This window comes from Condylostylus longicornis, unplaced genomic scaffold, assembly GCF_029603195.1.
Source record: "Condylostylus longicornis isolate FDR11 unplaced genomic scaffold, ASM2960319v2 ptg000015l, whole genome shotgun sequence".
In the NCBI taxonomy this organism is placed as follows: domain Eukaryota; kingdom Metazoa; phylum Arthropoda; class Insecta; order Diptera; family Dolichopodidae; genus Condylostylus; species Condylostylus longicornis.
Window position 1 is genome coordinate 3,229,352 of NW_026577984.1, and position 25,542 is coordinate 3,254,893.

The window sequence follows — 25,542 nt, forward strand, 5'->3', positions numbered from 1 at the left end:
GAAATTCATTACGACATACTGCAATTATTATTTTTAAATATTTCCAGAGATTAATTTAATAAATTTAATATAAACTCTTTATTTTACTAAAATATTTCTCTTTGTAAAGGAAGACTACAGGAATAAGTTAACTTTCAAACCTTCGATACTAATTTTAGTAAACCAGTCATGGAACAGCGCATACTGATGTAGCGTAAAATGTATATTCATAAAAAAAAGCGTAGAATTAAATAATTTTAAAAGCAAATATTCGGTTGAAAATCACATCAAATTAAGTCTAGCACTGCAGCTTAATCTAGTGTTTTCTTAAATTAAGAAAAAATGTTTCTTAAATAACTCACCCATTAACCTCTCCTAAATTAAGTCATCGTCGAATGTTCAATTACGTTATTTATCACATATATTTCACCAATAATTTGGATTATTATTAAACCTTAAAACGTGTGTTATTAGAAGTATACAATTCCTTGCACGAATACCCTATAGTTTACTCGAGCAATATTATAAATTAAAATTTTTACTTGAAAAATAAAAACAAAATTTATAAAAGAGTACAAAATAACTTTTTTTTTTATCATTGAAGGAAAACAGGAAAAAAGGAAACATTTACGTTCGTCGTCTCAAATTTTATTGCTCGACGTTATACTCTTCTTCCTTACTATATGATTTTGTATACATACATGGTACTCAATGTATGTACATAATACATAATATATGCAAACATACATATATAATATTAAATACTGAATTGTATAAGCACAATTTCCCTTATATAAAACACACAAATTACACATACAATTTGTATTTTTATTACAGACAAACTCATTTTTTCATTGCAAGTTCGAACTTTAATAAAAATAAACCAATTATTTTTATTTCTTCCTCTTTAGTTTTTAATATGTAAAAAAGTAATTTCGAAAAAAAATAAATAAAAAATAGTGCCTATGTATAAAAATAATTTAATAAAATTGTTAGTCGTATTTAACAGCAAACGAGGTAAAAAAAAATCCTCTTTTGCATATGCATTACAAAAGGATGTAATCGTAATAATTACATAAAATAATGCAATGAGAATAAAAACGGAAATGCATTGAATAAAATCGAAAATCGAAAAAAAAATGAAAAAAGTCATCTTTAGTTGACGAGTATGCAATTGTAACTGTTAAACTAAATGTAAATTTAATATATAAGCTCCTTAAAAAAGTTCCCAATTTTATGAATTTAAATCTAATGAATTTTTAATTATGTTTCCAGTTTCACAAACAAAAATTTCCTTATTAGTTTTTCATTATAATTTCAATTATTCCTTTATTTCAATTCTATATGAGTATAAATAAATTTGAGATCTTTGCAAATACAATTTCGTTAATTGGTTCCATTCAATTTAGTATTCAAATTTATTAATTCCCCTAACAAATAACACCAAAATGAAATTTGAAGACAAAGGCAAGAAGCAAGAACTAAAATTTAAAAAATAAACATAGTGTATATTTCATTACATGTACCCATATTGCGCTATTATGTATGAATGCTCGAAGGATGCTATAAATTTACCGCAACTTTTGTAACAGCAAGCAATAGATATCTGATACAGACTTGATGTATATTTTATATTCTTATACAATATCGAATTCAATTCAACCGCATCTAGAAAATAAATTAAGCTTAGCTAATCAAATTTTCGCAAATTGATTATTATAGTTCGATTGAATCAGCTCTTAAAGTAAGTGCTACTGAACCCCAAAAATAATTTACTATTATGGAAAACATGAAGACTACAATATACTAACATTTAGTACAGATAATTTTAAAAAATGCACTTTTATTCTAACAAATTTAATTGTGGTTGTTCATGTCCTCATATAAACGAATTCCTTAGCAGATAGCCATACTTCTTGAAGTAGGTGTCACACAAATTCCAAAATAAAGCTATACATTCCGAAAAACATCCAAAATATTATAATAGTCGAGCTTCGCACAACCAGTAATTTCGCTGGTAGTGCTTCCTAAGAATATTAGTAATGAATCATTTGTCAAAAAAAATTTTTGCTTTATATGAGCATAAATTTTCTTTTTTAACCTATGATCTCATGCTTAATAATGTAACTTATATCAATATTTAAAGAAAAATGTAAATTAATGGGAGATGAAACACAACGTACATATATATGACAGATATTAATCTCCATACCTATTTATTGCACATAATTTTTTATTTATTATAAATTGCAATTGAATGAGTATAATGTCCTTAATCTGAATTAAATGTTGTTGCAATTAATTTTTTTTATTTTGCTATTCCTATTTCCATATAAAATATGTAATTTTTTTTATGTCCTTCATCATAAAAGATTATACCCCATATATTTACAATATTGCAATGATGCATCTAAAATAAAAATAAGGTCGGCAATATCATGCAACACCTTTTTACCCTTTGCTTTAATTTTTCAACACTGAATATTAAATATTTGATATTGAAATATTATATTTAAAAGAAAATAATAAAGAAATGAATAAATGACACAATTTACAATGAAATTTTTATAATGTAGTTCCTTAATAATGTTGTATACTCCAACATGACAGTATATTACAATATTCATCATTCCATAGACGTGTACATATTATTATGTATGTGTACGAATTAAATAAATTTTTGCTTTCTCTGTTTTTTTTTCATATTTCTTACATTATGTCTATTTATTTTTTATTTATTTCTTATACATACGATGCATTCATTTACTATAGATACTGTTATAGAGGAATCCTTTGATATTCAGAAAAAATGATTGTGATATTGTCACGAAGTTTTAAATAAGATGTGTCGAGCGTTTGAACTAAATATATTGCAAATTAGAGCTTTTAAGACTATAGTATTATTACTATAGTCTTAAAAACTATAGTATATACTTACATGAAAAAATAATGGTGCTAAGGTCATTTTTCCTCTAGTAATTATACAATATTAGTGAAAACTTCAAAAAGTTGAAGAAACCGTGAAAATTATGAATATTTTTCTGTATTATAATATTATGTCATATAAAATTAAATTTAATCAAAGTGTTCGATTTCGATTCGAACTTTTTTCTCGTTTGATTTTAATCTCCAATTAAAAGGTCTAATCTTCACATTTCTTTTTATAGCTCTGGAAATATGTCAGGCCGAACTTCAACTAGGAATAAAACACTTTTAAAAATTATAAAATTCTTCTTCGCTGTATTAGTAACAAATTTTTTATTTTACGAAATATCTAAGTGCAAAGTAACTGTCACTTACTCATAGTTACACATTACAATACTACATTAGTTTTTTTTACGAGAAGTGAAAACTTTTACTATGATCTTCATTTTATTATAAAATACGCCCCAAAATCTAAAATAATTCAAATCATTACCAATATCATGAACTTTGATTGCAAATACTGAGACGAATAAAAAATCACTCCACTTCCGAAGTACCTTTGGGTCTCTGACATCTTGTATCTATATTAATTTGAATTTTATCCAAAAATATGATATAACTAAAATATTTTAAGACATCATGAATGATATTATGTTATAATAAATAAAAAAAAAATATATCTGCATAAAATTTTACGATTCAATAATTCTTAAATCATGATTGCATATTTCATATTTTTCACATTTTATATTATAGTAGAATTACTGCAAGTGCATAATATACAGTCACACAATTTTTATATTTTTAAACATGTCTCTTTTAATGAATAACGTATTAAAATTGATATTTGTATGAATATAAATGTTCATGCATACGATATACTTGTATATTTTAAATTATACGTATGTACAAAATATATATACATAAACACTATACATATACATACATTATTATCAAATGTATTTCGAATTTTTGACAAAAAATACCAACGAAATCGTAAAATAAAAAAAAAAGTATTAAAAGGAAAAAAAGCAATGTGTAGCTATGTAGATTTGTGATACGACAATTGCAACAGCATCCACTGTTATGCAACATAAAAAATTAAAAAAAGAAAAGCAAAAAAAAGCATCATTATAAATTAGAAATTATTTACGCTATAAAAGATTATACATAATATTAGAATACGAAAATATTTTTTTGTGAAACCTTTTTATATTATATGTATATAACACCTTTTTTACCGTTGTATATAATATTATTAATACACATTTTGAATTATTAATTCTTCTCAATTCTGAATATGAAAGACTGAGCTATGCATGAATTTTACCTAAATGTATGAATGAGATATGAATGCAATTTCAAAACGTGCAATATCTACTATTTTTTTCTACTAAAATTTTTTATCAATTCATCGAGACATAATACTATCTACCTACATTATTATGTATGCATATATATTATTATTCCCTGAATATATGTATATATATATAAATGTTCATAACATCAAAACCTTTTAATCATAATAATGGCATACTAAAAATATCTTCTCATTTCGTTTAATTTTTTCTGTATTTTTATTTTTTTGTATTTAGTTTCTGCAGTTTTTCACAGAATTTTAATGCATTTTCACATCAACAAAATTGAAAAGCACTTTTCAATCATAATGTGAAAAATCTACGAAAAAATGAATAAGTTTGAATGTATGAATAGGAATGGTATTTTTTTTTTATACATTTTCAAGTTTAATTCATCTATATACGAAATGATATTTGTATGTATGTATGTATATCGATATGAGTGAATTTTTTTTTTATAATGCATAATTATTATTATTTTTTTATAGTTTTTCGGTCGAATTCATATCTACTTTTGCTATAACATTGTGACCATATATCAGTAAATATGTAATATATTTGCGTATATTTACATATATCCTTTTTTATAAAATTGCACATAATAACGAATCTACATATGTATATAGTATATATCTATTTTCATCTATAGTAGAAATTGATTATATATTATATAATCCTAGTTAGTTTTATGTATTTAAAAAAAATACATACATATATAAAAAGAAAATCGATAAAAATTGCATATGAGCTGATAATGTTGCATAATATTTTTTTGATTATTATAATTTTCTAAATAGAGTAGATGTTTCAGCAAAATATGTGCAAACGTTTATATAAATATACTACATATGCAATTAATATAAATTGGTATACATATGTTAAATGTGTGTAGAAACGAGTAAAGTTCATAAAAAGAATAAAGGTTGTTTTTTTTTAGAAGAAATATTTTTTGGACCATATCCAAAAATGAGAATAATTTTGTTCTTTTTTCAGTTTTCAATTTTTTTTTTTTCTTTAATATAAATTGAATTGTAATTAATTTTATTCAATACACAAATGTATATATTTTATATAATATGGATATTTAATTAAATAAAAATTTATTAAATTAAAAATAATGAAATTTAATAGAAATTTAAAATTATTTTTTTTTTAAATTAAAGATATCATATTCATATTTTACATATCATATTTTTAAATGTATAAAAGAGGATCATATTGAAATTGAATTTATTTTTCTATTTCAAAATTTAATTTTTCCTATATAATAGTGCAATGGGAATACTGGAATGTAAAATATATGTGTGTATATACATATAATAAAATTTTATGTAATTCAATAAAAATGACTAAATAATTATTTAATAATATAAAAATATGCTTGTAAAATATAAAATCTATTAAAATATTTATGTTAGAGTTGATTAAAATTTTTTTTTATTTAATTTTATATTTATTACAAATATTAATACTTACATTTCATGTTTATTAGTCACATTTTACATTTAAGTGTGAAATAGTGAAAATATTGTCACTCAAATTCATCAATCGGAACATTTCAGCGAAAAATAAATTAATAAGGATTTTTTTTGTAAATTTTGTTAGTTCGGAGTACTTCGGAAAATAATTTCTGCCTACGGGATTTTTCTCTGTCTAAAAAGTTTGATTTTTCAAAACCAGTACGTATTAATTTTCTTGACCTTATTTAATATGAAATGAGTTAATTTAAATCTTAAATAAAGGGTTCATAGTGTGTAAATTTCTATTTGGCTATTTTCTTAATTTTACCACTGAATTTAAAAACTATAGTTATTCAAAGCTCTTTAAATTGTTTTTAATGACTATTACACATGACTATTACAAAGACTATTACAAAGCGTATTAATAATTTTGTAGTTTTAATGATGAAATTTAAACATTTCACAAAAATTTCAATGAAAATTTATTAACAAATCTTTCCTTCTGGTTATTTAAGATAACTAGAATCAGATGTTATTATTTTTTAGAAAACTTTTATATTTTTTTATGGTAATCATAGAATAAAATTTTATAATATTAAAAATACATATTTTCAATTATAAATTGCCTATATAATGTTCTTAAAGCAATATAAAAGTAATAGATAATATTATGTAAATGTACAATATATATTATTTGGAACCAAAAAATATTAATGTAAATACAATGAATATAATGTATATATGCATATAGAGGAAACCATACGTCATGTTTAATGATCTAATAATTTTCATTTAACAATAATATTCAAAATATAGATCAACATAGAGAATGAAGTTCTTATATTATTTTAATATCAATTTTATGTGCATTATTATCATATGAAATATTTTACTCAAATGGCCTATATGCATTTATCATAGATTAAAATATGATATATGTATATTTAATATAATATATTTAATTATATTTATAATATATTTAATATACATATATATTTAATATAAAATGTAATGGAATTGTATGTAATGCAAATATATTTTCTATATAATTAATATATACAATAATAGTAATAAAAATGAGTACATAAATATAGTCATCATATGCATAATCTTATTACAATTACTACAACTTATGTTCTTAGATATTGTTCATTAAAATTATCGTATTTTATGTATAGCTACATTACATATGCATATATTATATTTTAGTTATATTTTATAATAGAATTTACTTTCATTCATAAAATTATGCCATAAATGAACTCTTTAAATGTTTATATAAATTTTTCACAATATTATCTAAAGGAATTTACCAATAACTAAGTTTAGGTTTTAATTTAATTTAGTGCCATATAAATTTTATAAATTACAATTATGAAAAATCCATTCACATAACACACTATATGAGAGAATTGAATTAACTAGCTAAATTTTTTAATTAATTTCAAAATATCCAAGTGAATTTGACTGTTACATTAGCATTTTTTACTAGCATTTTTTTTACCGACCGCATTGCATACAATAAGGGAGGTTATTTCAAAAATAATTTTAAATCGAAAATACTATATAAATGCAATTAAGCATCTGAAAATAATTAGATTTATGTGAGAATTTTGTAGGAATTTTTTAATTTTATTAGCATATTTTTCGTGGATTAAGAATATAAATCACAAACGAGACCTGAATATTTTCAATATTGATTTTCATATTATACAATATCTTCTATTAAACTAATTAAATATTTTAGTAATATAGGTATTTTGTATTACTATTGAATATGTTTCAAAAATTTCCGAAAACCTTGAACCTGAACATTCTTTCAGGATGACTGAAACAATCATTGTTTTTTATTCATTCAGTGTACAATTAAGAAACCGAAAGTCATATATGAGAACAAGCAAAAGATTCCCCTTTATTCAATTGTGACTCCATAAAAATTTTATTTCCTTATTTCCTTATTCTTATTATTAAAACATCTTATTTAATTTTAATCATAAACGTAGACAAATTAAAATATTAATTATTAGCTTTATACTTAAAAGATTTATTATTTAATTAAAAAACTTTTTTGGAAAAATGCATAATCACTACTAATAAATCAAAAATTTTCATGAACTTTAATATAATTTTTAAGTTCATTTTCATTCAAATATAATTTGGTGAATTGAATGAAAACTTTTTGAAAATATTATCAAACAAAATACCATTGCCAAAATTAAAAATGTTACCAAAAAAATTTTTCACATCCAAATATTCAAATGAAATACTAATAAATTTTAAAAAGTAAAATTTTATTATTAATGTAGATTTCATTTTTAGTCGACTTTTCCTATTTTATTTTTTATTATCCCATTTTAAAGATGATCCATTTTTGTTTCGGAACTCTTACAATATTCATTTACATACTAAAAATATTCAAATATGAAATGTAATACATACATATATAAAAACATAATACCATCACAGAAAATGAAAAACACAATAACCAAAATATAGAAATAAATATTAATCTAATATAGAAAACCAAAAATCCTGTCTATACATATTATACATATATATGTACGTCGTATGTGCCGATACAGCCTCGGTCATAGCCATCAGTATGAATTCATTTCTTCTTTATTACACTTCTACACACAGATTCTCCTTTCAAAAATGTACATTTGTATACATTCTTGTATACATTTATATTTTAAAATATTTTATATTATTTTTATTTTCCGAGATTTTATATTTTTTAAATTTAATTTATTCATGAAACTATATAACAAATCTGAAATACTTTTGTTTTGTAATATTTGTATACACATATATGAATATCATTTATATTTTAATATCCACATCAAAATAAACTGTGTATTAGGTTGTATATACATATATACTTTTATTATTTTATTACACGATAGGTTGCTAATATTCAAATTTCAATTGTTCTTATGCTGCGAAATTAAAGTTGATAATGGTAATATAGAAAAACAGAAACACCCCATTCTCAAAAAAAAAAAAATAATTAATTTTTATAATAATTTCAAAATTTAAGAGTACCGGCAAGGCAATTACGTCAGGATACGTTGAAGTGTAAATTTAAAAGAACATGATTATGTGGGTTTGGGTTTTTCATAATAACTTCCTTAAATATTTATTGTTTTCAATAAAAAAAACACTAAGCACTCTCGAGTGGTGTGATACGTTTAATTTTCCTAACAAAAGTTCTCATAGCCCCGAGCCAAACCAATTTTGTGATTGGATGCTCATACTAATATTCAATTTTGTGATTGGATGCTGGCTTTTAAATTTTAATATTCGTGTACATTATTTAATTTCGTATTTTAAAATATTTTCATAGTTTTAATTTAGTTCAACGTAGCTTTACCAGCGCATACTATTGTATTCCTCGAACCAATTTTGACTAATATTCAAAACTTTATTGTATATTTGCAGTTTTATTCACACAAAATTCCGGCTTCTACACCTCAATAATCAATTCATTGTTTTCGGACTAACACTGTAATATGTTTGCGAATAATTTTCTATAAATCTGTATATATATGTATATTATTTTATTTAAATTTTTGAAAACCCAAAAGGATTATTTAAATTTTTTCAAAAAATATATTTAGCTACTTGTGAACCAAAATGTTATAATAGTAAAAGTTCTTTATTTGTGCACACATTTACATATTTTGTGAATTGTACATCAAAAATATAATTTTGTTATTACTTCCGCGAACGCCAACTTTTTTTTAGTGCTACTTAACTGTAGTGTTTTTATTTTTATATAATTTCTTTCTGAATATTCTATTTTTGCTATGAACTAAAACATTTTTTACTCCTTCCTGAATTTAATATAAAAACATGTGATGTGATCACCATAATAACCATAGCAATGTGTCTACTTTAGCGAAAATATTACAGAAGTTTATGAGTACTTCTAAGATTCCTTCTAGAATACTTCTAGAATTCCATGAAAAGTTCACCAGACAGTTTCGGTAACAAGCAGAATTTCGACTAAAATCGACTCCAAGTTGGGTTTCTGATCCCTATTCTTTCCTAAAAATTAATAGGTTTCTTGCTTTAACATTCAGAATTTAAATATTAAATTTGAAAGAAATTGATTAAATTTTTCTCTTTATATGCGCAAAAATGTAAGATCGACCGCAAAAAGGTACTGATCTGATATATCCCAAAAGTAGATCAATGCATGACATAGCCAAAAAAAAAAACTCACATACAAAATTTCACTAAAATCGGTTCAGCCGAATTTTAAATACAAGGTTACACACAGAGACCGACACACTGACATGTCTGTAAAAGTAGTTTATTTACGTTTCTCTATTATGAAGAAATGCAAATAAAATTTGATGTCATAACATTACCTCTCTTCTTATATACAATGCGGGCGGTAAAAAGTATGTTTATAGAAAAAAAGCAACTGCTAAATAAAATTTTCGTATACTATATAATACAAACGACATATATAAGACATTATGGATATATATAAATATATTATGGATATATATAATATATGTATATTTCTATGTACATATATACAAAATAATTTTGCGGACCCACTCATGTCGCGTCAGAATTATATAAGATACAATAAAATTCTATTACTTATTCCGTTTTTCATAAATTTTTAATTTTTTTTTTTCAGTGTTATTCAATTTTAGGCGAGTAAAAAAATTTAATGCTTAGTGAAACTAAAAATCATAGGAATTTTGTTCGTATTTGACATACTTGCATACATTTACAATTATTTTTGTGCAGCAATGGATTACAGACGCTTTGGTGTAAAAAGGCTTATCAACGTAATACCTTTGTCCTTTATAAATTTTTGTATGTTTCATAGGAAAATTTTTATTCATAAAAAGTTCTAATCAACACGAAGATTAAACCTCAACACAGAGATCAAAAAATAAAATTATTTTAAAAATGAATTAAGGCATTTTCAAATTTTTGAACACAATATCATTCTATAATTTTCATAAATTTTACACAATATTCTTATTATCAAAGACTTTCCAATATTCTACATAAAAAATAAGTGACAAATTTGGATGTTATTCGATTTTAATTAAATATGTACAATCAATATAATAATATAAAAGACACTTTATTTATGTTTTATAAATGACGTATATGTACATATGTCAGGCCCGGCTGTGATTTTTTGACGCCATACACGGTTTCCAAATACTCCCTCCGTTTCAAATCAATAAGCATTATGCAATAAACATTGCACATTACGCATAATAAATCACTTTCTTGCAATTTTATCAACTTTCTTGCAATGCTGAATACAAGATTAGTCAAAAAATCAAAACCTGAACAGACACATAGGTATATATATATGCATATAGGTATAAATTATCGAGTTAGTTCGCCCATTGCAAACGCGTACTTTGCGTATATGGTAAATCCAGCGCTGACATATGTATACAATTATACATACAGTTATACATAAGGTACATACATATATTTAAACAATATAGGTGAATAGTTTTCATTTTCAGGTTTTTCTACCGAATTTGTCATGTATAATTTTAATATTTAATTGCTGACTAAAACAAAAGTAAAGGTGCAAAGTAAGTTTAAGAGATGACAACTTATTACCAGGAAAATAAACTAAGTATTTTTTAATAAGTATCTGCTAACTGTTTAAATCTGTTAAACCTTTTGTTGTTAAAAATTGGAAAGAAATACGTTCTTTCGGCAATCATTTTATCATAGTAATTTTTGACTATGTTGTTTTACGGTAAAACGAACGAGTCTAAAATAGCTACTTTATAAGGTTTGCAGTGTTTAAAAAATGTTTGGAGTTTCAATAATAAATTGTCAAAAAATTGTCAACTTTTAAGTCTTTGAGGAATTATAACTTTTAATTTTTATAACTCCCCAAATTCAATTTGAAAGTAATTTTTAGAAATAAAATATCTGTATCTCGAAAGCTGCTGCTATTTGAAGCCCCATTTTATTTTCTCTAACTAACGATAAATTATTGTTCCTGAATCACCCTATATATCGTATATATTCAAATTGACATTTAAATACTATTAAAAAGAATTTTTTTATGTTCTGATAATTTAATATGGTTGTCAATTTAATATCAAAAGGGCTTAAAATTTTAAATGAAAGAAAAATAAAAAATTGTACAAAGCAATAAAATTTAATAAAAAAAAAAAATAACTTTAACTTTAAAATTCTTGTTTCTGAATTCTTTGTATATGTATTTAATACACACGTATACCCACAATAAAAACATAAAACTATATATAGAAAACTTTTTTTTTTAAATTGATTACAAAATCAATTTTAACTGCATATTATATAAAGTGGTTTAAAAAAAACAAAAAAAAAAAACATGTTATAAGGAAGGAAAAAAGGAAAAACAAACAACTGTTACAGCATGATTTTATAATATAAAGTAATACGTAAATTATTACTTGGTTTATTGTAAAACAGAAAATACACAATTTAGGTCCAGACACGCATATTTCCACTTTCGTTAAATTTATTTCCCTGATTTTATTTTTCGGTATTATTTTATTGTCGAACGCCTTCCAGCATAAATCCATATAATATGCCCATACATACTAAAATTTTTTACATCACATATACATACATTAATGTAGAGCTTTAACTTATACTCCGTTATACATAAACCATATACATATTGCTCTGAAAGAAAAAATTAAATAAAGTGATGTATATCTAATAGTTAATTCGCGTGTATCCTTAGTATTACATTTACATCAAATTCTATAAAAATGTAAATTGCTTTAAAAAAAAAAAACTATTGCTTTTTTATTTTATAATATTCTAACATTTCTTTCGGTCCTTTCATAAAAAAATACTATTACCAAATAAATCCTCTATATATTCATGAATTGATGTAAAAGGGTTAGAGTATATTGTGTATATATATATATATATAATTGAATGCATATACATGCATAGTGTACTTCTATGTGTATTTTAAAAAGAGATTTATTGTTATGTGTATTTCAGTATCTTAACTTTATCAAAAGTACTCTTAAATTAAAAGTTTACATTGTAATGTTGTACTGCAAATGTACCTCTGTACATATAACTATATAATTATATACATAAAGGCAAAAAGTGCCTTAAATAGATTTAGAGTTTTCGATTCAGAAAAGTATAAAGACTCAGAGACATTATTTCCGGAATAATTTGAGTTTTAGTAAATTTTTTTGTATGAGTACGTCGATTCTAACAAATGCTGGCTTAAGTAATTTACCATCAAGCTGTGTTTTATTCAAAATTAAAATTTGTTTAAAGAAAAACAAAATTTAAATAAATTTTCTAAAAAATGTTTTTCTAATTCAAATTTGAATACTCATTTACTTTTGAAACTGAGGTTTTAAAGTGATGTCGATTAAAAAATTGCTTTTCGCCACAAAACATCTAAATAAATTCAAGTTACAAACATTTACATATATGAATCCTAACACTTTTCGGTAATTGAGGTGAATTAAATTGTATGCATTTCTAATACGAAAAGTGTGTTTAAATAAATTCAGAAAAAAAAATTAAAAAATTATTTTGAAAATTTTACAAACCTGTGGAACAAATTAAAATTCATGCTCATTAAGGTGTAAAATTTAAAATGATTATAATTTAATTTTTATAAATTATTTGAGCGTTTTACAAGTATTACGAGTGCAAAGATGCACCGAAATGCAGAGGCGTGCCAAGATAGCGAGCTTCCTGCTTTTAAAATACAACTCTAATTTGTTGAACCATAATTTCTGTAAAATTACAATTTTACATACAAATTGCAGAGGATTGTCTAGGCCAAGCATTGAGCATGAGGCAAAAATTAAAATTAAACAAGAGACATAGAAGCAATATAATGATGAAAAATTAGAATTAAACAGTTACAGAGCAGCTACAAAATAAAGAACTTCTCTTCATCTAATTTTAAAAATTACTACAAAAAAATATTTTTTTATTTATGCAATATGAAAAGTTTCCAAGTAAACTACTTTAACTTTAGAAAAGTAGCCAAAACAAAAACATACATTTATAACAACACTGGCTATGAAAATAATTTTGAAAACGATAAATAAACGTTAGAAATCAACATAGAAAAAGCGTAAATTGAAGATTGAGTAAAAAGTTCACATACAAAAAGTTCACGTTTCTAATATTCTTTTATGTTCAAATATTATATAGGAAATATTTCATTTGTTCGCATGCATATAAATTATTCATGTTTAAGGATTCTGTGTAAGGATTATTTTAAAAACGAATAAAAATAAATATACGCAAATATATTTGTAGAACTTATGTAGACAAAAAATAATAGTCTGTGTGTTTGTATATCATGAACATAGAATTAAATTTATTCTTACATATATCCATTTCATATATTTATCTGTGCAGATGTGTATATGTGCGAAATGAATGAATCCATACTATATGCAAATTTAAAATTTGAAGAAATATTTATATGCATATATACACACATTTTAATAAAATATAAAATGTAAAAACTAAAATTCTAAAAAATCTTAGACTTATATATGCATGCTTTTCTTTTGCAAGATACTATAATATTCTAGCTCTTCCATATTATAATACGAATAAAGAATTTTCAAAGAGAAATTGGCTATGATATCAAATAAGACTGACGGATTTGAAAAAAAAAAAATAAGAAAATAAAACGAGTGAATACTATGTCTAGAGAAGTTTTCTTTTACATTTATTTTTTATTTCAAAATATATCTGTTTACACATATTTCTTTTCAACACTTACTAACATTATATACATAAAGGTACCTATGGCAGTGTAAGTAGATATGAATTTACATACTACTTTTATATATTGAAAAAAAACTGATTGACTTAACAGAACGTATATTCCTAGAAGTTTATAGACTTTAAATATTGCAAGGATATTTTTTATAAATTATATATGAGCAACATGAGAAAACTTTAAAAGAAATTTATATGAATGCATATGTCCTTGCACAGTTTACAGGAATAAATTTAAAAGAAAATTTTTAAGATAATCGATAAATTTACCTATTGCTGCATGCAATTTGTAACAATTTATTTAAATCGACCGCATTATATTGCATATGATGAATAAGAGGTATTGTTTTCAAAATAATTTTGCTAGATTACATTTTTATGTACAACTACTGTGCTTGATGGAATTAAGATTTAATTTTAGGTACTTTCATAAAGTGTTCATTATATCGATCTGTCTGATTTTTAAATTTCGATCAAATTTCGATTTTTAATTGCATTTAAGTATTATATTATATGCATAAAATTTTATATTTAAAATTTAATTTGAATAGGAAGACGAATTGAAATTAGATTAAATTTATGACAAATTTCTATTTAAAATAATTCAACAATATTTCTTTAACTTTCAGGTATGTGTCACCGCCTTAAAAAAAAAACTTGTAAGTAGTTTTTAAATTTGAATTTGCATTTCTTGAAATTTTTCGTACTTTCACTTTGCCGTTTACTTTGTAGGTCCTTATAGTCAAAAACATACTGAAAATGCGTTGCAATATCTTCGTTGTAAAATTATATTAAAGTTCTCGCGCGTATTCACACACACTTCCCACACTTGAAAAGTTCTATTATAAATAAGCATTTAAGAAAAAAAAAAGCAGCTACCCAGATTCATTTTTAATATATTATTATGAATTGATAAATATCGAATTAGGAGATGCTTGTCCTCGAAAACGTTTAAGTGAACTTTAACCCATTTTATTTAAATAACTACAATATCGTTATTATAAAAAAAGTATATTACATTAATATGAAAAAATGTTGATATATAAAATTCAATAACCCTTTTTAGCCTATTTGTATAAAAGAACTAATTTAAATACAAAAACATTTTAAATACAAATACAATTTTATTCAATTCCATTCAACATTTGAACAAAAAATGGTAATTCAATATATTTGTAAAATATTATTAATAGGCGTACGTACAGAAATAGACATACTTAATTAGATATTTATATAATATAATATTTATAATGGTTCAATAAATAATTTCAACTAGAAGTAATCTGATCTATTCCCTTAAGGGCATTAATTATTATCAAAAAAGGATTATACCATTCTTAATTTAAATGAATAACCAATTCATAGAAACTATAATTAAATAAAACCTTTTTTTTTTAAATCTTAATTAAAATTTAAATCTGAAAACTATAAATAATAAGGATAATAAGAAAACAAAAAAGAATTTAATCTTTATGTTATGATCTACATATGTACTAATATCCCTTTAAGGTTTGTCAATAATTTAAATAATAAAAGCTACCCAAATAAATTGAATCACAACAAAAGTTATTATTACACAATTTATTTACATACTAATAACATATATATGTATGTATGTGCATACGCATTTACGAAAGTGTAAAAATTCTATTACATGTATACATAGGCTCTATTTAATACTTAAATCTGTAATTAAAATGTCATTTGAATAGAAAATCCCTTTTCAAATAATTTCTTTCTTTCCCTTTTTTTAAATAATTTCCTTTTTGTCAAGTGGCAATAAGTTATGAGTCGTTTGAAAGTATCTTAACTCTAATCTACTAATCTGTTAGTATATGTTGTATTAGATTTTAGAAATCTTTAACAATTATTGTTCATTTTATTTAAATTATTATTGATATAATTAAAATATTAATATTTTGAATTCTGGGGAAATATCCTGAAACCATATCAATCGAAAAACCTTCAAAGTTTATCTTTTAATATAATCACGTACTCCATTTATGAATTTGTAAAAGATTACCTTTAAATTAGACCTATATAATACCATTTAATTTTTGAAATCTTGACATTAAATTATTAGCTATATATATTGAAATGAATGTGTTTAATTAAATATGTTAATTTGACAGTCATATATGTATCTATAAGCAATATAATATTATTATTATTCATTTTACGTTATAATATAATTGTGTTATAATGTAAAATTTTAATTATAATTACTGTTTATTTAATTTATTTCAGTGAGATATTTTAACAATTATATTCTTTATTTCAAAAAAAATTTTTTTTTGAATAATTATAGAATTAATATCTTGTATATTTATTTAAAAAATAAATTTTCAATTTCGGATTTTTAAAGGGCATTTTGAAAAGCTATTGCAATTTGGCTGCAAAATATAGATGAAAAAATTTGTATTAATGCCCAATTTGTATTAATGCCCAAAGAACAATATAATAAATAGAAATACAAAATCATCTTTTAATTGACTTCATTCCCCATCTTGTAAAGCTTTAATTAAATATATAAGAAGCCTTCACTTATGCAATATACAGGGTGTTCGCATAAGGTGGCAACAAATTTCAGGGATGATTCTTTGATTCATTTTTTGCAAAAACTGTAGTGTGAATGGGTAGAGGGCAAACTATGGCTCAAATCAAATCATTTGTGAGTTGAAAAATAAAGAACAATCAATTGCCTGTAAAAAAATCTTTATGCAGGAAATATCTGGTACCCTTGTTTTCAACAGGCTGCAATTTTTTTCAACAGGCAACATATATTGCTGGAATTTGATCAAAGAAACATCCTTGAAATTATTTGCCGCCTTATACGAACATCGTGTATTCAATAGAAAGATTTAACAAAAAAATTAGAATATATTGAAAATTTTCTGCTATTGAATCAAAAAAAAAATTATATTAAAATTGTACATCAATTCAAATTAATTAAGAAAATATGAGAAAAATGTACGAAAATAAGAAAATGTTCAAGTTAAGGAAATATTAAAAAATTTTCCCATAATTTCCACTTTTCTACCAGTTTTCCCGATTACAAAATCTACAAATAGTTTACTTTATTATATAAATGATTATTGTTCTATATCAAATTAAAAAACTAAAATTAAATTAAATTTTAACCTTGCTAAAAAATAAAAAATTAAGGAATTTTAAAACAAAACAAGAAAAAATTTTAACAAAATAAATAAAAGAGTACGTTTTGCAAAAAATTTTTAATAAAAATGTAATTAGTTTTTCTGTAATTGAACTTAAAATTAAATATTCGTACATTTTCATTGTAAACACATTTTTCACATGTAGGAACCTTATATACGAACAAATATGCCTGTAGCCTGCCAACGTTACACTTGTATAAAAATCATATTTAGAAGCACCATTTTTTACTTAAATTGTTGGTTGCTACTCGTACCAGAAATTTATTTAAATTCAAACATTTATATTTATTTTAAAAAGCAAAAATAAAAAAAGGCGAAAACATTTCGACTTTTTTCAACATTTTTTTTTTGTATTAAAAGTTAAGAGCTTAATGATTTTTCATTTAAAACAACTCTTTCTATTTTACTTAATTTTGCATATTTTTCCTTGTTTTTATATTTATTTTCCAATTTCAATTTCAAAATTTAATCCCCTCATTCAAATTCCAATTTATTTTGCACCTGACATATATACACATACATATGTACATACCGAATTACTTACCCTACTCATATAATTGTATATAATTCTTGATCCTTTATTACAGAATTTTTTTTTCGTTATATTTTCTTTTTTTCTTATTTTTTTAATTTCATGTTCCCGAATTATTACTTGAATTTGGATTTAATAAAAAAACAAACGATGGAAGAAATGCTTTTTTTCTCTTTTCCTGTTTTGTTTCTTTTTGTTTTGGTTTTTGCTATTTCGTTTTTGGAATGTGGTAATTTCCGTTTTTTTTACTCCATACTTTTTTTCTACATTATACATACACATTTGCTAAATGAATGAAAATTATTGTCTACTTTTAAATTGTTTAAATAAAATAAAATGAACGAATTTCATGTTGTTATACTTTACATATAAAAATGTTTTTGATACTAACACACCGAATATAATTGCGTACCCAACATCCAATATAACAAGAATTTTTTCAGTGCCTATTTAATTTAATTTAATGTTCATTTTGTACATAGCTAAAATGTGAAAAATATTTAAAAGGATATTTAATATTTTGTCGTCAAGTTCATAATGCTCTCAATTCAAATTTTGTATAAGGTTGTGTATAATCTATATTACATACTTACTTTAACAGTTTGGCACATAATATCGTAATTTAAATAAAACATAAAGGTTGTTACAAATTCGCGGAAAATGTTTAACTTTACAAGAACATGAGACCATAAAAGCGAGCCAATAATAGAACTGATAATATGCATATATCATGCATAAATTTTTTTTCAGAAGAACAAAATTTGCAAAAACTATGTTTAGTATTTTATATTCCGAATTATTCCGATTTAAATGTGTTTGTCTAATTTCCTGATTAAAAAAAAATTCAAAACAACTTCAATTATTTTTCTCTGCAATTCAGTTCCACTGCAATTTTGAGGACACGAAAGGTTTAATCCGTTCCAATATGCAATTAATTTTTTTTTTCAAATGCATTTTTCTGTCACAATTATCAACCGATAGATATTCAAATAATTTTAAAATCACTATAGGAAAAAATATTAGTCAATTTCCAACAACCCTTGTGATTTTCATATATGTATGTAAATTTGAAAATTATTTTTGAATTACTTTCTTGCTGGCATGGTAGATATTATATTATATGCATATATGCATATTTGTTAGAGCTTTCAAAAAATCATACATTGTGTCCTATAGTTAGTTCAGTTTTTCATTTTAATATTTTCTAATTTTTTTAAATATTTTTTAAGTACATGCTTATAAATATATAAATACGCAAATATACATATTTATGTAGATATTGTAGGTACATATGTTAAAAAAAAATTATCGTGTTAAAAAATGCAATAAAAGAGGATATTGAAATACCTAATAAAGGTATAAATGTTTTTCAAAAATAATTTGAATCCGTCATTAAATGATTCGACAAGGAGGTGTAAAGCATATTAAATATAAAGGGAAAATTCAAAGAAATGGAGATGGTGTGAATTTTTATAAAATATTACAACATAAACGTAATCGTTTTTGTTTAGCTGAAGCAAAATTATTATGTTAACTTTTATTCATAAAATAAGATTTAGAAATTTTTTCTTCTGTTTTATTTAAATTTGATTGACAATTAAGTTGATTACCCTGCGAGAACAATTTTTATATAAACAAATATTGTGCACTTCATATTTACTCTTAGCTTCTTTATATATAGATATTAGAATACGCACAGGCTGAACTTGGATATTATTACAATTTAAAATTTAGTATTAAACAAATACAGATACCTTTTTTCTTATAAAGTAATCTAACTTGAACTAGACAATATTTTATTTAAAATGAAAAGTTTCATCTAACTTTAGCAAAAATGTAAACTTCAAAAACTTCTTAATCTGAAGAGTTATTCTTCGTAATTCGATTTGTAAAGCAAAATGAAAAACATTACTACTTTAATTTGAAAAATATTCTTTAATAGGTTTTAGTTACAATGAAAATGTCTCTTGAACTAATTTTTTAAGTATATATTCTTATGAAAGTTATTTTATGTACTCGTTTACAGCAATTTCAACCATTTCTCTCATTTTTTTAAACATGAACCTCTTTTTGCTTTTTTTTACCATTATTTTTATATGAACAAAAATATTGTACACATATCATATAATGGCCTACCAAGTTTTAAAGGACTCTCAAGCATACTGTTGGGGAATACATGTCAGCACCATTTCACGTACATAGTACATACATATATACAAACTTTATATTATGTTTCTTTTTGCATGCTTTATTTTCTCTTTTTTTCTTTTTTCTTTGTCTTACTCTCACTTCCAATTTATATCAAAAAATAAAATGTAACAAACGATAAAAAGAAATGTCAAAAAAAAAAATTGGATATTAATTTTTCTTTTCTTTTTCATTTACAAGCATACAAAATATTTTTATACATATGAATATACATAACATACTTACATAATAAAGGCATGAATGGATGGGTGTACATGAGTGAATTATAGAATACGCAGAAAATAAGAATTCCCGGAAGGATTATATCATAACATATAATCTATATTTTTTCAGTTTGATACATAAAATTATAAACGGGTAAACTTACTGAATCCTTTGAATCAAAAACTTATACAAATTCTTTGAAAAATAAGTACGTGTATGTATACTCGTATGTGTTTGAAATGTACTTGAATATTTAAAATATTTTTATAGTTATAAAATAAGAGTCAAAGTAAATCAAACAAATAAATTTATAAATTACATATGCATACATATGTATGTATATTATAAAAATGTTCCTAAAATCTTACATTTTATTTTTATTATCTGAGAGCTTCCATCATATATTCATTTGATTCAAGAGAGCACAAGATTCAAGATTTACAACAAAATATTTTAAAAACATTGTCATTGCAAATTGACGAATGTTACAAAACAAACGAACACTGAATTATATTTAAATTTACTTCTAAGTTCTGTGTAATTAAATTATTCTCCAAAATGCATCCTGGCGCTCCAACATACTTTTTAGCACTTTTCCAAAAAATTTTTTGAAAAAAGTGCTTATTAGTTTCACTCTGTCCGTCCGTCCGTCCGTCCGTCCGTCCGTCCGTGGACACTTTTTTTGTTTACAAAACTTCTACACCCTTGAAGATAGAAAGCTGAAATTTTATATGTACATAGATCTTTACTAGAAACTTACTTCCGTAGAACAAAATTTTTACCTATCTTCCCCCCTCTAGAAGTTCTACCCCCCCAAAACCTTAAAAATGGCCTTTTTTAACTATTTGTTGCAATGAAACCATAAGCATTTTTGAAATTTTGCAAACGCAGAAAGGCAGCGGCTTGCTTTCCCTAGCGCGGTATACTACAGTTGAACTTTAGAAAAACAAAATGGCCGTTCAAATTTACCGTTATCTAAAGTCCTTTTTTTCCAAATTTTTGATGTCGTTTTTCTTCTAGACCCCAGCTTGTAGAAGCTTGAAATTTTGGGAACTTTTAGACATAAACAAATAGTTCACTTCGTTAGAAGAAAATTTTTTTCCATCTCCACCCCCTCTCAAGTTATCGAGCCTTGAAATTTGTAAAATTTGAATTTTTGACACCTTATTTCCGAAATCGCACGTTTTTTCAAATTTCTATAAACGCAAAAAGCTAACGGTAAATTCCATGACATTAAAAAATATAATTATTTTCCTTAACTCACACAATTAACCCTTAAAATCGAGCATTATGTTAACCCCTTTTTATATTAATTTTTGCTTTATTTCAAAGACTGCATATATGCATCATCCTAAATATATGCAATCCTTGGAATAGTTTTGTATATGAATGAAAATAATTTTAATAGTGTGATAGGTATACATAGACTGTATTTAAAAGCAGAATTTTCACTTGTTGAAGGGAAAAGTGCTACAATACAAACCATTGGTTTGACCCAACTTTATTATCTTATAAAATACACAAAATACATAAATAAATCAAATACATTCATAATATATAAATTATTATTAGTAAGTATCTGATATTAAAACCAAAAAAAAAAGTTATTACATGAATAAATCACCTGATTACAAATAATTAAAATTATTTGTAAATATATACTCATAACATATATTTACACTAATTTTTACCTTTTTAATATTCATCAAAAATCCGGTCTTTATGCGAGAACTCTTCACTCCGGTCTTTATAAGAACGTGTTGTATGCTTGAACTCTTTAAACGAAAAAGATTAAAATTAAAATTACGAGTATCTTCAAAAAAGAGCCCCTCAAATCGTATCAATATTAAATAAAACATATTCACCTTTTGTAATAAAATTTTGTATACTACATACATATTATAACATACATATTAAATCTATCACAATCATTTCAATCACATGTCTCTTCCAAAAATAAACTTCTTTAAAAAAAAATCAAATATGATGTAGGTACTTTTACATATATAAGAAAAAAAAACACGTATGTTATTTCATTTAAACTTTTTCTTTTCAAAAATTCAAAAGGTTGAAGACTAATATCAAAAGAATGATGGCTTCGAACGTTTCTCAAAACAACGTAATATATTTAATTCTAATCTAATACACAGCACGTGTAAAAAAAAAAACGAAAAACGTGTAACGCTGTTGTGAATAAATAAAAATTTTATTGAAAAACGGAAAAACACCATAAATTACTCTAATATTCAGTCTGTCTAACTATATATTTCACAAATAAACTATAAACCATTACTTTATAAATTAAAACCGCACTACTACATACATTTTTACATACACACTATAAGATTGCATACTTTTAGTCTAAACTAGTAGAATATTGGTTTTCTAGTTAAATTCTGCCTAATTTATTATTAACAAATAGCTTATTACATGGAGAGAAATTAAAACAAAAAAAACGAAACTAACCCTTCCTGGCTGGTACACACATGTACCAGAAAACTAATAAACTATTTGAAAACCGAGTAAAAAAAGGTAAACTATGTGCTTACTTTTTTTATAATTCTAACATTTAATTTATTCCGTATTCAGTTCTTATATACGCACATAAGATTTTAATACACAACTTTTCAAAAAAGGACTAGTTAAGGATTCCTGCTCGAGTGTAATACGCACTCTTTAGATGATATTTTTGACTAAGTTTAGCTAAGTTATGAATTAAGGTACGTATATTAAATGCTAGTTATATAGGTTAAATTATTTTTAATTACATTCTTTTAGGGACAAGTATTATAAGTGTGAATACTATGCGCAATTTTTTAATATAATGTCATAGTCTAGTTTGCAATTGTAGACTCAAATGAAATATACAGAAAAATTATGCTACCATGTAACAAAGCTATAACAATATTTTTATTGCGTGAATTTAATTTTACAAATACCAATTTCATTTCAATTTATTATTATTATTCATTACAATTTTAGAAAACAAGATTCGTTTTAATATTTCTTACGTTAATATACATATAATTAATGTACATACAATTGTACATGTATTCTACATATATATATATATATATAAATGTATAAATAATGTGATATATACATAACATATAAAATATCAAAATTTGTTCAATAAAACTTACATTTATTGTCACGTTCATTTATAATTTAATATGGTTGTTAACAATGGAACCAACTAAAAAAGTTCGATAAACTATAATTAATTCTAATAAATTATAATGTTTTAATTAATAATAATGAATAACATGAATAATTCCATCAAATTTCATACCACTTTAAATAATATATGGGTATATTGTCAAGCTTATATAACATTATACATTATTATTATAAATACATATAATGAGTATATGCGTGAATATGTAGAATGTATAGATTGTAAAATTGTAGTTATACATAAATGTATTTTATACTTATTAATCCCAATGGATTGTAATGGCATCTGTTTAAGGCAGACATAATTATTATAATGCACATATTTTGAGAAGATTAATTATCTAAATAATTCTATTATAATATGTATTATACATACATATATAAATATAAAATATACAGACATATAAGAATAGAATAGAATATTAATAAAAATTGTTAAATTAAATTACAGTTAAAATTGAAATATTCCATTTTCATAATTTCATATTATGTTTTTAACATTTTGTGAATGTACATACATATATGTATAAATAAATTAGGCGAAGTAAATAAAAAATTCATTAGAATAAATTTTCTTGGAATATTTTGACCTTTAAGAGAATTTCAATTAAAAAATCATCGGTCATATTGATATTTAACATGTTTTGCTTACTAAAACTCAATTTAGTTTACTTTGTTTACAATGGCTTAGTCATATATGCACTAAGATAACACATAGTGAACACAATTTATTTCAATTATTATTTGTAATACATTTTACACAAAATGTAAAAATTACTTGAACAACACAAAAATAATGTATTGTTACTTTATTAAAGTTTTGATCTATTTGTATACAATTAAAATAACATTTGCTATGTATTTTTATTCCACAAAATTTCTGAATATTGAGGGATTTGTGGAATATTTCATATACGAATTTTTTCTTCATTCAAGCCCCAATTAATTTTGGTAAACACATTGGAAAAATTTTACAGAACAATAAGCAAAAAAAAAGCAAAGACAATTTGAATTTCGAAAAAAAAACATTTTATTATCAAATTTTATCTGCCAAAATCAATTCAAAATAAAAATGAAAATATTTTCAATTTTTGTTTTGAAATTTTCATCTTATTTTTAATTGAACATTTTTTTTTTTCTTTGATGAGTAAAAAAATTCAAGAAATAATTTTTGGAAAATTAGAAAAAATTTTTTCGAAACAACTATAACAAAGTATTTTTAATTTTCTATCGGAAAGATTATATATTATGGAAAAAGCTCTTTTTCCCCAATTGTATACCACCTTTAAATTGTACTTAAATGACTACTTTTTATAATTAATAAATCATATTTTTTGTGTTACATGTATTCATCCAAAAATGCATAATTTCTATCATGATCTAAACAAAATTTCAATTTAAATAGTAAATATTTATATTGTGAATATATAATTGATATATATTGTGAATACAATATATTTTAATAATGAAATATTACTGAAATTTAAATTAATCCAATAATTATTTTAATGAAATTATTATCAATTCTAACCTCACATAATAAATTCTCTTTTTATACTTGCATATACACATAATCATATTAAAAAATCCTTATAGATTTTTCATATTAATAATTAAAAAAAAAAAATTATAATTAAGTGGATTTTGAAATTTAATTCAATTTGAATAAATACTTATTGACTACAGACTTAAAAAAAATATATAATTTATTATAATTTTGTAAAAATAAGTGATCAATAAAT

At 23.2% G+C, this 25,542-nt stretch overlaps 1 protein-coding gene across 3 annotated transcripts in view; it reads left to right on the forward strand.

Annotated features, from left to right (window-relative positions):
* LOC129605811 (uncharacterized) overlaps positions 1-25,542 on the forward strand; it is a 200,554-nt gene that overhangs the window by 108,541 nt on the left and 66,471 nt on the right. Inside the window, exon 4 of one of the 3 annotated variants that reach the window (XM_055515770.1) lies at positions 15,133-15,162. The exons of the other annotated variants lie outside the window; for them this stretch is intronic. The gene's annotated coding sequence lies outside the window, so the exon portion shown is untranslated. The remainder of the gene's footprint in view (positions 1-15,132; positions 15,163-25,542) is intronic. 3 annotated transcript variants of the gene reach the window in all.